Source organism: Alligator mississippiensis, chromosome 9, assembly GCF_030867095.1.
Source record: "Alligator mississippiensis isolate rAllMis1 chromosome 9, rAllMis1, whole genome shotgun sequence".
NCBI lineage: Eukaryota > Metazoa > Chordata > Crocodylia > Alligatoridae > Alligator > Alligator mississippiensis.
The window spans coordinates 29530336-29546167 of record NC_081832.1 but is presented as its reverse complement, the minus strand read 5'-3'; the positions used below and the strand labels follow the sequence as shown (position 1 = coordinate 29546167).

The 15832-nt window shown below is 51.0% G+C and overlaps 1 long non-coding RNA gene across 1 annotated transcript; it reads left to right on the top strand.

The window, feature by feature from the left end:
* Positions 1-12239: 12239 nt before the first annotated feature.
* Positions 12240-13472, top strand: LOC102559330 (uncharacterized). The gene is made up of 2 exons (XR_002091051.2): positions 12240-13021; positions 13173-13472. It is a non-coding gene; the product is annotated as an uncharacterized LOC102559330 (long non-coding RNA).
* Positions 13473-15832: the final 2360 nt, after the last annotated feature.

Sequence of the window (15832 nt, the reverse complement as noted above, 5' to 3'; positions counted from 1 at the left end):
TGGGGGTGGGCAAAGTCAGGCCCATGAGCTGGATTGGGCCCGTGGCAAACTATTTCCTAGCAGCCCCTGTCCACATTGCTATGGCTGGTTTCCATGGCAACTCCAGCAGTGGCAGGGCCATGACAGCATGGGGCCAAGGTTTCCATGGAGACTGACCCCGCAGCTGGGCAAGGAGCTACTCCAGGGTTGGGATCTTGCTGTGGTGACAGCATAGTTCAGGGCTGGTGCAAAACTATAATCGGCTGTCTTCACACCCTGGGCAGGGGAGTGCAGGCAGTGGACTGCAGCTCTGCCCTGGCTCCAGACCAGTATCTTGCAGTATCACTACTGCAAGATTCCAGCCCTGGACTTAGAATATCTCCCCACCTAGCTGGTCACCCTGCCAGCACTGCTGAAGTCGGTCTCCATGGAAACCCTGACCCCACACTGTCACAGTCCTGCTGCTGCTGGGGTCTCCATGGAAACTGGCTGCAGTGATGTGGACAGGGGCTGCTGAGAAATGGAGTCCAGCTGCTGGCTGTGTCTGCCATTTTGCCTACCCCTGTCCTAGACCTACCTTCTAGAGCAGTGTTTCCCAGCCTTTTCCATCCCATGGCACACTTACATTAATAAAAAAAAATTGTAGCACACCACTCCCTCCCTCTTCCCCCAACAGATAATATGGCTACCACCACAACCCACCACCTCATACTGCTGCTGCTCCATGGAGTGGAGAGGGGTCGGGGTGGTGCACAGCACTGGCTGGAGCCATGCCCTGCCAGAAGCCATGCCTCCTAAGAGCATTCATTTATTAATTTATTTGTGTGACTTTAACAAAATTCTATGGCACACCTGTTCATGTCTGATGGCACACCAGTGTGCCACAGCATACCAGTTGGAAACGTTGTTCTAGAGTGTCTTCAATTGCACTCAGCTTGGTATTTCCAGCAAATTTGCTCAGTCTCATTCTCCAAATCATTAATGAAGATGTTAAATAATACTGGACTCAGTACAGACCCCTAGGGAATCCCACTTGATACCTCCTCCCAAGTAGACATTGAACCACTGATGGCTTCTCATTGAGCATGATGGTCCAGTAATGATTCCAGTTGTTTAAAGAAAGCCTTGTCTACTTTTTCCTTTTCATTTTGTGGCCTATTGCAGACACCCACCATGACATCACCCTAGCTGTTCTCCCCACTGACCTTAATCCAGAGGTTTTCAACAGACCTGCCCCCTATTTTATACCATTCCTCAGAACAAGGACTACATCTTTTATATAGAGAACAATGCCATCTCCTTTTCCCCCGTTTGTCCTTCCTGAACAAGTTCTACCCATCCATGATAGCACTCTAGTAATGTCCCAAGTCTCCAATGACATAAATTCTTTCTGCTTATTTCCCATGGTTCTTGCAACAGTATATTAACATTTTAGGTAACTAATTAATTTTCCTAATTTCTCTTGGAGATTATTGTTAAGGCTTTCCTTATTGCCACTGCTTGCTTGCTTTTTATCCAGATCAGTTGACTTTTTATTTACCTCTGGACTTTTGTCTCCTTGCCCTGCTGGACCTAGTTTAAAGCCCTCTTTACTAGGTTAGTGAGCCTGTCAATCACTAACCTAACTCTTTCCCCTCTTTGTCAGGTGGACCCAATTTTGCCCCAGTAGTTTTTCTTCTTGGAACACCACCCCATAGTCAAAGAAGCCAAAGCCCTGCTTGTGACAACCATCCACGCAGCCATGTGTTGTTCTCCACAATGAATCTGCTCCTGTTTGGGCTTTTACCCTTGACCTAAAAACTATGAGTACACAACCTGAGTCCCTGTACCCTTCACTCTTGCACCCAGACCTGTAGTCACTTCTGATCAACTCAGGGTCACCCTGGCAATATTATTAATACCCACATGGATGAACAGCCTGGGATAGTACTCAGAGGTCTAGATAAGTCTCAGTAATCTTTTCATAAGGTCTCAGATCCAGACCACTGGCAAGCAGAAGACTTCCCAAGTCAGAAGGTCAAGCCTGCAGATGGATGCCTCTGTCCCCTGCAGAATGGAGTTGCCAAGCACCACTTCCTCTTGGTGGCAGTGGTCTTGATTCTTTCAGCCTTTGAGGTGCATAGCTTGGCATCTTCCACCAATGGAATAGTCTCCTTCTCATCCAATATCAAGGCATTGTACTTGGTTCTCTGTTTGCTGCCAGGCGTGGTAAGTTTCCAGCTTCCATCATCCTGAGTATCTGGGCCTTTTTTTTCTTCCAATACCTTCTTTGGCTATCCCTCTTCCAGGATGCTGAAGGTCCCTGTAAAAGGGAACCAGAGGATCCCTGTTACTTTAAGGGAACACCTGCAGCAGGGAGAGCTCCAGGTAGGATAGTCTGCCAGCTAAAAGTAGCAGAAGAACAGGCTGCCTGAGTATTTTAGGTTGGTAATGCTTTCCCAATAGGGGAAAGGCTGCTTGGGATAGCAGAGTGCTTATTACAGACCTAGTTGTCCTGCAGTAGTACCAGAGGGCAGGGCTATAGCTCTTAGACCAGCAGCTGCAAGCCACTCTAGAGATCAGCCAGCCAGCTGAAAAGAGAACACCTGTGGCAGCCAAGTGAGGTCACATGACCCAGAGGGGCTGGGCTTTGGCAGCATATAAACTCAGGGTTTGAATAACACTTTCAATTCAAATTTTGATTATGAATTTTGAAAATGTTGCCAAAACAGGAAAACAAATCCTCTAAGACAGAAACACTGGACATTTTTAGAGGGGTGAAAATGTCTCCCCATTATTCAACTTGGTCTGGCAAGGAATAAATTTATTTCTTTCAGCAGATGAAGCTGAATGGTTGCATATCTTTCAGAGCCAAAGCAATTAATGTGATTCCATTGCCACCAGACTTTCAGACTTGTGGAGATCTGCTACTCTCATGTATGATGCACACCCCAATTTTCACCAGCTTATTTCAGAGAAAAAAGGTGTAAGTTATATGTGAGAAATTATGACACACACGAAATGCTTCTCTGGTTTCCTTTAGTAATGCAAACACTGATTCTTCTTGCCTTACACCAGAATGAAACTGGAGTAAGTATGCTGAACACAAGGGTTTAACCACACTCAGGCTCCACAGGTGACCGGAATGCCCCCTGCTGGCCATGCAGCCCTTACCTTGCTCTAGCTCTCAGGTGCCCTCCCCTTCTTACTCATCTGCCATGCCTTGATGTAATTGTTTGACTGGAAGGGAGGCTGCCTAATGGGTCCTAGAGTGAGCTCCAGTTCCTTTAGATGCCAGCTAGTTCTCCAGAGTGCCTGTAGCCTTAAAGACTAATCACTGCCTCTGACCTCCCTACAGCTGTGCTCATGCCTCACAGGTGTTACCAATTAATGACTTAGCCCCAACCCGAAAGCATCCCAGCTTAGTCCTTTATACCCTTGTTAGGGCCTCAGCCTTCTCAGCCTCAGCCTCTTTTCTCTTGCTGGTTCTTTTAGCCCAGACACTGTACCTGACCTGGCTTCTAGGTTCCAGTCTTTGACAGCCTAATCTGGTTTTGTCTTTGCCCTGTCTTGGGCAATACATTTGCTGAAACTGCTTAGGCTCCTGGCACTCCTGCACCTTGTCTCTATCCTTTTTATGCACAGGACACCCTAGCCCTGGCTCTGCCCTTCCTGGACACTGGGACCCCTGGCTCTGGCCCAGCTGTTGCTCAAGCTATGCTTCAGCTTCCTTTCTTTCCCTCTCTCAGATTCAAACTCTCCCTCAGCCCTAAATCCTGAATTAAGGCCCCTAGCAGGGCTCTAAATACTGGTGCCACTCAGGTGCCTATGCTGTCAGTTAACCCCCTCAGCCACCCCTGCCATGGCCTCTGCTCACTCCCTTTTCAGCCACTCCCAAACCACTGGTTGACACTGCAACCAAAGAGTAAGCCTTCTGGCAAACACAAACTAAAACCCCTCTGGGCACATCTACACATGCAGGCACGTGCACTTGCAGCAGCTCAAATAGAAGTGGCACAAATTTGAGCCAGGGCTTTTTGCCTCAGTACACATGCTCAGACATTCACTTTGGTGTGAGATAAATTGTGCTACTTAGGGCAAATGACCCTACCTGGCTCCTCTTGGATCTGCAGCCAGGGGGAGCTAGAGCCTGAAACTAGCACCTGCTCTGGCCCCAGCAATGTAAAAACCTGCTCTATCAGGCAGCTCAAGGCTACTCACTCTTAGGAGCTTCTGGGGGAGGAGCCTCTGGGAGGAAGTTAGCTATGCCCCTTCCTGTCTTAGGCAGGAGGCTGTTGTTGTGGCTGCAAGCTTGGTTTCAGGAGGTTCTGTGGAGAAAATGGCTAGGCCCTTTCCTGCCTCTGGCTACTATTAACTGCTGGCTTAGTCTCAGAGCTTTTGGAGTAAGTTGGCTGCACCCCTTCCTGCCTTGAGCAGCAGCTGCTGTTGCTCCCCCCCACCCCACTGCCAGAGCCTAAAGGAACCTTGACTGCCCCAGCTCCCTTGGCAGGTCACCCCGATCTATACTTCCACTTTCACCAGAAGCACACCCTGAGTGGCTGAACTGCAGTGCTAGTGCTGCTGCCCCCTCTCAGAAGATTTCCTGCTGTACCACCTGACAACACACCTGCACTGGATCACTTCCTAATTGACTGACTGTTCCTGCCCTCCCCCACAGCTACCTCCCTGCAGCTGATCCTGATTTGTCTTCCTGCTTACTGTTCTGCTGCTGAGTGACTGGCTGGAGGCCTGAGGAGCTTCTGGACAAACAAAGCTCCTCCACTGCTCCAGTCATCTTTTACATCTGCCTCAGCAGCCTTCCCTGTTTGTTTTTTTTTGCCCTTGTGTGATACGTCCTGTGGTCCACTCGCACTGACCTGGTGTTTGTTGTGTGGCTGGGTAAGCCAGCTCCAGTTTCCCCAGTCCTTGTTTTGTTTTGTCTTTTGTATTTTCACCCCCCCTCCCCTCCCCTCCACATTCTCAAAGCATAGGCCTCCTGGCTTTTTTCCTGTGGGGCTGTGGCTCAGTGAGCTTCAACTCCCTTCCTCCCTATCTCCCTTCTGCCCCACAATCCCAGCCTGCCCCTACTAGATTCACCAGTCCCGTGGGATATTTTGTTTTTCTTTATCATCTTCCCTGCCCTCATGTGAAACAATGGCAGGGCAGGAACCTCCTGTGGGGGGGCAGATACCCCCACACCAGAGGGGATGTATGCCCTTGCAGCTTCCACCCCAGAGGCAGAGACCAACCAACCTCCAGGGGTGGAGAAGCCTGCAACTGCAGGCATGGGGTGAAGTGCCAACTGTCCAAGCAGGAGAACCTGCACTTTGAGACCTGGGTGCAGGCCCTGGATTGGGTAGTGGGGCACCCAGGATCGTGGTGGCCTTCTGATTTTATGGCAAGGGGGTCTTTTTCCTTGCCTCTGAGGCTGCTGCATAAAAGGCAGTGGAGAGGGGGCTTGTGGTGGACGGCAAGTACATCCTTCTCGATCCTTTAGAAGAGCTGGGGACCAGGGTTGTCCTCAGCTCCATCCCTCCCTATATACCCAATTGGGCCCTACTCCTCCAGTTCCAAACCCTGGGGAGAGTTACCTCCCTGGTGCTGGCCTTCCCACTGGGGTGCCAAGACCATGGTGTCCTCCACGTGCACTCTTTCCTTTGCCAGGTCATGATCCAGCTGGTGGCGGGAGCACAGCTGGAGGCTGAGGGGTGCCTGGCAATTCCTTACTGGGGGCCCTTGTGAGAATTTTCTATACACTGGGGGACCTGTGGTGCTTCTGGTGCCATGCCATGGGGCACTGGCATCATGAGTGCCCCATGGGACAGGCGGGAAGGGCATCTGCAGGTCCCACTGGAAAAAGGGGTGCTCCTACCACCGGTTTCCCACCCCCTCAGGCCCCCCTGGTACCACAGCCACAACTACGAGCCCACCCATGAGCTCAAGGGACCCTGCACCCCAACCAAATCTAATGGAGTCCCAGGGAGGGCACCAGCAACCAGCGGGAAAAAGGGAGCAGGCCCCCCCTGCCCCTAGTCATACCCCCATAGTGGCTTCCTCACCTTCTCTTGCTGGAGCCTCTCCACCTAAAGGCCACTCCATGGCTGAGTGGGTGCAGGTCCCGTCTTGGTGTAAAGGCAAGAGGAAGGCCTGGGCACAGCTGGAGCCCTCTGATGTGGAGGGAATGACCACCACACAGGGGGAGGGAGTGGCCCAGCCTCCAGGGTCCTTCTCAGCTGTGCCCGACACCCCACCCCAAGAAAGGTCAAATGGGTGATTCCCCATGGAGGATGTTTTGAGGCTGCTAGATAGTCCTGAACAGGATCCCAGGGATGAGCTACTTGCATTTCTTGACCTTGACTACACCTGCTGGTCTGCCAGCAAGGTACAGCTAGTCTTGGATCACTGGGGAGACTTTGACAGCGTCCTTGCCTTCCCCTGCCAGTGCCCTCATAGTGGCAAGGGGCGCAAAAGCTGCAACACCAGGATCTATAGGTGGGCCTGCAGTTTCATAGATGCCCTCTATGCATATGGGAGGGTGCTACACAAACCAGCAGGCCCACACTGGGCATTGAGATGCATAAGATCCCTGCTGAACCTTCTACTCCACCCTCCCAGCAATGAGGTCATTTAAGATTGCGGACCTCAATGTCCATGGCTGCAGAAAGGGTCTCCAGAGGTGTTGGGTGCTCTCCTTCCTGCAGGACGGGGGGTACCCCATGGTATTCTTGCAGGAGACCTTGACGACTCCAGCCGATGAACCAAGTTGGTGGTTGGATTGGGAAGGCAGGGTCTTTTTTAGTCATCTCTAAGCTACCTCATCTGGGGTGGTCACCCTGTTCTCCCTGGGTCTGCAGCTGGAGGTTCTCCAGGATGTTGAGGTGGTGCCAGGCCGCCTACTGCACCTCTGGGTTCAGGTGTGAGAGCTGGCTCTGAACGTGTACACCCCTGTGAAGAACCCAGAGTAGGTGGATTTATTACACCAGGCAGCCACATACCTCAGCACCCTCAACCCTCGCAAGTGCCAGGTCCTTGGCAGGACTTCAAGATCACCCTAGATGTGCGAGACTTCTCAGGCAAGGAACGGAACCAGGCTGCTGTGGGCGTCCTCAGGGAGATCCTAATGGACTACTCCCTTGTTGGTGTCTGGCATTCCTGTCACCCCACTGAACCCCTGCCTTCACTTATGTGAGGCTGGGGTAGAAGTAGGCATGCCGCTTCTGGTTAAACTTGGTTTATATCTCTTTGTCACACTTTGCCCAGGCCCACTCCTCTGGCATCCAGCCAACCCCTTTCAGTGATCACTACCTTGTCTGGGCCTAGGCCACACTGGGGCCTGGGCATCTGGGGTCAGCCTACTGGCATTTCAGTGCCAGCCTGCTGGAGGATGTGGGCTTCAGGGATGCTTTCCAGGAGTTCTGGCTGGTCTGGTGGGAGCACTGGGCAGCTTTTTCCCCTTGGCTCGGAGATGGTGGGATGTGGGCAAGCTGTTTATTCAGCTTTTTTGCCGCGGCTACACACTGGGGCACACCCAGCAGAGGGAGGCAGTCTGGGAGCAGCTCAAGCAGTAAGTGTTAGAGCTGGAGAGGCACCTGGCCACTGACCCAACCAACCCATCCTTCTGCGGAGAGTGTCGGGAGAGGTGGGAAGATCTTCGAGCTCTGGATGATCACCGTGCACGGGGTGCATTTGTCTATTTATGTGTCCAGCTCCTTTGGGAGATGGACCACAGTTCTTGCTTCTTCTATGCCCTGGAGAGGAGGTGGGGGGCCAAGAAGTACATCACCTGCCTTCTGGCAGGGGACAGCACCCCCCTCACAGATCCAGGTGGGATGTGCCAACGCATGCGGGCCTTCTATGAAGAGCTCTTCTCCTTGGATCCGACCGATGCCAAGGCCTGTCAGACCCCGTGAAAGGGACTCCTGCAGGTCGGTGTGGGTGACTGGGACCACCTGGAAGCTCCTCTTACTCTGGCTGAGTTTTTGGCTGCCCTCTGCCTGATGCCTGGCAACAAGGCTCTGGGCATCAATGGGCTGACCTTGGAGTTCTACTGGGCTTTCTGGGACTTCCTCAGCCTGGACCTTGCTGCAGTATGGGCTGAACCCGAGGGAAGTGGGGAGCTCCCTCTGTCCTGCTGAAGAAGGGAGATCCCCATGACCTAAGGAATTGGAGTCCCATGTCCCTCCTCTGCATGGACTACAAGGTGGTAGTGAAGGCCATCTTGCTGTGCCTGTGGTCCATGCTGACAGATGTGATCCATCCCAACCAGACATACACAATGCCTGGATGTTCTATCTTTGACAACCTTTGCCTGGTTCAGGACCTTCTGGAGCTAGTGCGCTCGGAGGGCCTGTCTTTTGCCCTCCTATCCCTGGACCAGGAGAAGGTGTTTGACAGAGTGGATCATGCGTAACTCACAGGCACGCTGTGGGCTTTTGGCTTCAGGCCCCACTTTGTGTGGGGTCTCCAGGTGCTGTACATCTCTGCAGAATGTTTGGATGAGCTCAACTGGACCCTGACAGAGCCCATCCCATTCAGGAGAGGGGTGCGCCAAGGCTGCCCACTGTCAGACCAGCTGTATGCCTTGGCCCTGGAGCCCTTCCTCATTCTCCTGCAGAAGTGGCTGGTGGGGTTAATGCTCTGGGAGCCAGCAGTGCAGCTGGTTCTGTCAGTGTATGCTGACAACTTACTCCTCATGGTCCAGGACCCAGGCGACCTGGCGTGGGTGTAGGCCTGCCAGGCATTGTACTTGGCGGCCTCCTCTGCCTGCATCAACTGGGTCAAGAGCTTTGTCCTGGTGGTGGGTGATGGGTGGCAGGTGGGCTCACTCCCACCTGTCCTCTGCAGGATCTGCTTGGGTGTGGGCTTGCTGCTCTACTTGGGGGCCTACCTATCCCACACAGACCCCTCCCCACCAGAGAACTGGCACCAGCTGAAGGCAAGGGTTGTGGAGCAGGTCCAGGCATGGGCAGGGCTCCTGCGATGTCTCTCCTTGTGTGGGAGAGTGCTGGTGCTGAACCAGTTGGTCCTGTCCAAAGGGGCCCCAGGCCCCACAACTAGCATGTGTTTGCACAGGAGCCATGCCTCCCGGAGCTGCGCCTCCTGGTGCCACATGTCCTGCTCTGGTGCAAAGCCCGGCTAGTGAGCCACATTGAGCTGGGCTGGGTTTGGTCCCACTATGCTCTTTATGGAGGGACTTGAGTTGGGGCTGCCACATGCCTGCCCCACCATCCAGCCCCTGTGGTGCCAGTGGAAGCAGCCAAGTGGGGCTGTGGGGAGCTGTGGCTCTGCTTCAGGCACAGTGGGTGGTGAAATGGTGGTATGTTACCTGGGCTCTGTACATGCTGAATGGAACCAGCCAGCCCAGCCCATCCAAGGCCATGCACTAGCTGCCCCTCCAGAAACCCATTCACATATGGGACATCCCCCACACCATTCCCCAACATTCTCTGCCACTCCTGACACTCCCCCAAATCCCTATGCCATTCCCCATAGCCCCCAACACCCCCAGCATCCCCCACCACTCCTCATAGCCCCTGACACCCCTTGACACTCCCCAACATCCCCTCTCTACTCCCCATAGCCCCTGACACCTCCTGATCTCCCTCCACCACTCCCCATAGCCACTGATAACCCTCTCCACTCCTGACACACCCGCTACATGCCCCACCACTCCCCATACCCCCTGACATCCCTTGCCACTTCCTACGCATCCACGGCCACCCACACCCATAAACACTGGCCCTGTGCAAATAGCCAACTATTCAATTTGGATTCAGATTCAGCCAATTCAGATTTAGCCAATTTGATTCAGAGATTTGAATCACTTTTCTGAATCAATTCAGAAAAGGTTCGGAGCTGATTCGGAGAGATTGAGAGATTCGGTCATAGGGTATAATGGGGAATCAATGAAATATCCATAACTTTGTTTCCTGGCTGATTCTAATGAAACTTGCAGAGGTGGTAGCTCTTGCTGAGGTCACAAAACCTGCCAAGTTTCAAGGAGATCGGTTCAAGGGTTTCTGGGAAACTGCACATCAAACTGCTGACAAGCAAAACTCATGACATAGGTGACACTGTGTGCGTGTTAAGGCACGGGGGGGGCGGGGGGTGAAAACTGCAGGGGTGGTAACCCCTGATGAAGCCACAAAGCCTGCAAGCTGTCAAGGAGACAGGTGCAAGGGGATTCTGGGTCTCTGCACCTTTGGCCACAGGCAGGCAAAACTAATGACATGGGTGCTTGTGGGACTGTGTGTGTGTTCAGGTGCACCCTTCCTGGTGCTGGGACCTCTGCACAACATGGCATTGTGCCCCCATGAGACCTCCTCCCTCACAAACTCATGGACTTAATATACACAGGGGAATTCTGATACACTGAAACCTGCCAGACATCTGACTCCCCAGGTACCTCTGCATTTTTACCTGTGCTGCTACATCCTCCTTCCCCCCCACCCTCCATACTGTCCCTCACCCCCTGATGCCTCCATTTCCATTTTCACTGACTGGATTTCTTGCCTGCATTGTGTGCCAGGCCAGGCTCTGGCTGCTTTACTATTCCTTCCATCCAGGACCAAGAGACACACCAACTGCACGTATTTACTCAGCTTGACAAAGGGTTTTTCAACCCCAAAGCTTCCTAAGATATATTTTTCTAATTATATTGGGGTTTTTCATAATAAACATATAAACATAAAAGTACAAGATATACCATCACACACCACAAGTAACATATATCCAACACAACATCTTTACTTCTTGCTGTCAATTCCTTTATAAAAAGAAAGGCTCTGTGACAGTTCTGTCTGGATACCTTTGACGCTGCTGGTGCTACTGGTGTTGAGCCAGCTAAGTTATTTTGACCTGCCGTCATTTACAGTGGTGGACTGGACTGAGGCTGTCGGGGGAGGAGGAGACCTCATGGGGGCACACTGCCGTGTTGTGCAGAGGCCCTAGCACCAAGAAGGGTGCACCTGAACACGCACACAGAGTCACCTATGTCATGAGTTTTGCTTGTTAGCAGCTTGAGGTGCAGTTTCCCAGAAACCCCAGCACCTATCTCCTTGAAACTTGGAAAACTTTGTGGTCTCAGTAAGAGCTACCATCCCTGCAGTTTTATCCCTACTGTGGCTTAACACACACACACACGTGACATGAGTTTTTCTCTCAGGATTCTGAGGTGCAGTTTCCCAGAACCCCCTGCAGCTATCACCTTGAAATGTGGCACGCATCATTCCTGCAGCAGAGGCTACCATTCCTACAAGTTTCATTTGAATCATCCAAAAAACAAAATTATAGATATTTCATTGATTCCCCATTATACCCTATGGTCAAATCTCCAAATCGCCGAACCTTTCCTGAATCGTTCCAGAAGCTCCCAATTGGTTCAGAAAGCCTAAAGCTTCTAGAAATTTGCTTTGGATTCATAGATTTGGCCTCTGAATCATCCAAATCATCTCCAAATCTGAATTGCGATCTGAAACTTTGCACAGTACTAATAAACACCCTCACCCCACGTCCCTAACTTATCCTTGACAGTGCTGAGGGCAGCAGGAGCACCACAGAGATTCTCTGGCCAGAAACCAGAGCCTCTCTCCTGGAGGATTGACTCCTGGGTTGCCTCCAGGCATGGTCTTGGCCTGTGCCTTGCCCCACAGCATGGTTTTTCTTTTGACCCCTGGATATCTAGAGTTCTAATTTTGCCCCCCGCGCTGCAAATATTCAGCGCAGGGAGCATTTTTTTGTTCCCACACATGTGTCTTGCAGTGTCTCCAAGGGGTCTGAGATGCTGCAAGATGCACGTACGCACTCGTCTGGACGCATGCTCTGAGCCCAAATATAAACAATGGCTACCTGCCTGCATAACAAGGCTTCCCTTTACCCCAGGTAATATTCCCCTGTGGGACATCAGCACTCTCTTTGCCTTCCTCAATCCAGCCTGAATGCCATTTAGCAGAACTCCTGCATTTCCCTTGCTCTGAAGCTCTTCCCTCAGCAGCCTCCAGGGCTAGACTGCCACTCTTGGCTAAGGGCCTGGGTTTATATATCCTGCTGGTCACTTGCCTCCCTGAGCTGCCACAGGCATTTCCTGATTCTGTTTACTGGCTCAGCCTCAGGGTGACTTATTATTGTTGGACTCTGCTGTGCTCCTAACTTGTCTCCTATGCAAGGCTCTAGCCCATGGTGCTACTGCAGCACAGCTAGTTCTATGGTAAGTGCTTGCATTAGGTAACTGTACCTGTTCCTTGGCAGCTCATAATAAACAGCTGTCTCTGCCTTGAGGATCTCTCTCTGCTGCTCCTTCACCCATAAAGTAACAGGAGCCTGATCTTATGCTGGAAAAACCAGAGTGAAAATAAGGCCTCAGTGTGATACTGCTTAAGTATCTGGGTTGTATATTTACAGTTCACTAGTAAAAAGTGTGCATCTATACTTCCGCTATGGATTCCTGGGAAATGCATATTATCTCCTTAGCACCCAGAAGAAGATTGAGGTGTGCTTTCCAAAGACATAAAACCCGCCTACACCTGATGTTAGTTACGAAAGAACTCAGGTGAGGAAAAAAACATACTTTGTGTCCAAGGAAGCTTGAACAAAGAGTGCAACTTCCAGGGTGGTGGGCCACCTGATTCCTCCTTAAGAGGACACCTAAAGGAAGGAAGGAACTTCTTCATTCTGGTCAGGAACAGGTGGGTGGGTGTTGCAGAACTCAAACTGCAAATCTTTTCCATTTTTGTCGAAATGTGAAATGTATGTGTAACAGTGCCGCAGCTGCGACGCGGTTACTAAAAGGAGGGAGCAGCTGCCGGAAACGAAGACAGCCAGGAAATTGATGAATAAACTCAGGCAGATAATACGAAGCCAGGAAAGTGCAATAAAAAGGGAAGGAAACTTCCCAAGGGCGCCTTCAGGCACGCACTCGTTGAGAGGAACGAGAAGGGACCCCTACGGCGACGGAGACTGAGAGAGCCCAGGAGATAGGGATGCACGTCCAGACGACGAGGGGAATTTTGGGGAGCGAGGCACCCTTCCCCAGATTGCGTCCTGCCGTGAAAAGACAGCCTCTGCGGTGAGTCATGAACTGAGCAGCGGTGCGGAAGCCCCGCCACAGCTCTGAGGGCTCAGAGCGTGGGGATTCCCCGAGCAGGGAGGGGGGAGAAGAAGAGTAAAGGAAGAGGCAGAGAGGAAGAAGGTGAAGGAGCCCCGACCCTGCCTTGCAGCTACTGTAACCCGGATCCTGCACCAGAGTGTGGAGGGAGGCAGAGAAGAAAGAAAGTAAAGAAAGAGAAAAGTAAAACAACGAAGCCGTGCTTCACAAGCCGCAGCCAGTGAATCCCGGTGTCGGCGTTAATCAGCTGCTAACAAGGCAATTAGCGGCTGATCGTTGTGTAAGAGGCCAACAAGTAGTCTTGCTTTGATCTCTGACAGCCGGCGGTGAGAACCCCGCGGCGATCACACAGGAGGAGTGTCGTCCCCAGAGAAAGAGCCAGGCAAACGTTAAATAAAGCACTAGCAGTGAAGATCTGACCTGTGTGTTTTCTTTACCGGGGTACCGGTTTCTAACAACTGTTCCTCCCCCCACCACAAATTGTGTTTAGATCAAGTCGTGGCAGGCGGGAATTGGGAGGAGCTACCAGAAAACTGGGTACCCAGGATGGGCACACGCTCACAGTACGAAATGCTCTGATCAGCACTTTCCACCCTCCCACAGCCTGCCAGTGCTACTGTCCCCTGGTCTGACCTGGCATTGACACAGAGCATCAGGGAAAGCAAAGCAAGCATGACTGGCAATCCGACAGAAACATACCATGTTGATTTGTGTCACAACCCTCCAAAACATGTGGGTATTCATAAGTGGGTTTTGGTGTGGGATTTTCATGGTGGCGAGGCAAAGAACTCCCACTCGTATCATTTTATGTAATGAAGTGGTCCCTGCTATAGCCTCCTGTTTTGTTTCCCATAGAGAGTGCACATTAGTTTGGCCAGATATGGCTTCCAGCAGTGTCCCTCCGAGATGTTCCTTGCTTTGTCAGAGCAAGAGAAAGCTCCTTGTTTTCCCCACCCTAAGCTAAGCAATGCTAGCTTCTACCGACTCAGAAAACAAGCAGTGATATGACCTTGAAAATGCCTTTGCTTCACAGACATTCAAAAAGCCCAAGGTGGAATCAACCTGTTAACATGATTTTTGCAAGTAGCGTATTTAGATTGGTAGTGCACAGAACACACATTCACCCTTTGGTGGGGGTAGGGCAAATCTTAAACTGGGTCCCAACATTTTTAAACCAGTCTGTGTGTGCTGAACTTCTGTTCTGTTACAGGTATAGACCATTTTCTGATCACTGGTAGAAGTGTAATGTCTGTAACTGGCCTATGAATCCATTAAATGCCAGGCTCCCACGGTCAGCTAAGAGGGATCCAGGACCTTTGCAGCTGATGGATGGACATTAAGGGCAGGAGGAGGAGGATTCCCTGGGTTTGATTCTATTGCTAAAGGTCAGGATTTATTGGTAACAGCTTGTAGCTATGTGCAAAACTAGAGTGCAGTAGAACATCCTCATTATGACAATGCAATGAGTGTTCTACAAAACTACTTCAGTTAGCAACAGCTAACTGAATAGGCTACTTCAGTTAGCAAAGGTTCAGGCATTCCTAGGTGACTAGCTTCAGATCAGGAGCTGGCTGTGCTCATCCCTGGACAGAGGTAATTTAAATAAAGAAAAAATTGTTTTAAAGAAGATCATAAACTTCATGGAAACATTCAGCAAAAATAACCAAATGCTGTAGAATCTTTAATGCATTTAACATGGATGTGCACCGTCACAGCACCTGGCACTCCTGAGACACTAAGCACACAATGCTACTGTGGCATGAATCTGATTTGGAGCATGAAGTTTGTCTGAATGCTGCTTTACTTCTGTGCTGATGTTTGTAACTAGGCAGCATACTTACAGAGCTGCACACCTTTCCAGCTTGTTCTGCACACACAAACCTACCATGTGCTGATTCTTTTTCTTTGGCTTCAATTATTCTCCTAAGCTGCACTATATACAGAAGATCTGCATGGTCTGAAATTTTCTCTTACCATGAATGTCTCCCCCTGGAAAAGGAATGTGTGTGTTGTTTGCCATTGGCAAACAGAGCTTGGAGGAAGGGGAGTTGGGTAATGGTCATGCAGCAAAGGGGATCAGCAATGAACCATGCACCGGGGAGAAGAAAAGGAAAAGTGAAAAGAAGACATTCTTCTTTTTGGGAGTCAGCAAGGGAGCTTTTTTGTGAAGCAGGGCAGAGACTGCTTGTTATTTACACAGTAGTTACTCCTTACAGATGAAAACAAATGGGAATAAGCAGGGGACAGTGAGAGGCAATCCCACAGCAAAGCTCTATACCAGTACTGCTTAACCTTCTGCCTTGTGGGTTGGATGAGTGACAGGAGGTTGATCTGGAGGCCAGATCCTGTGTGGATTCAGTGTATGGGGTTGGTCCACAGGTGTGATCCAGTGTACCAGATCCAACCCTGTGTGCCAGCATGATCCAGTATGCAGTACCAGGGCTATATAATCCGTCCCATGGGGGTCCCCATTGTTTGGAAATTTGGCAGTGGGGGAGCGGTGGCAGTGTTAATAGCTCTGGCTGTCACCACTCCACCACTGCCAAATTCCTGTTCTGTGAGGAGCCTCATGGGCCAGATGACAGGGCCCTGTAGACTAGATTTGGACCATAGGCCAGAGGTTGAGCACCACTGGCTTAGAAAGCTTGAGGGTTTAAAGAAATGACTGGCGGCTACTTTATATTTGCCTTCTGGTTTCTGATTCTTTAAGGTGTCAAGTGACTGAAATATAATGCTCTTGTTGTGCTGCCATTTTTCTTTGTCCCACTGGTT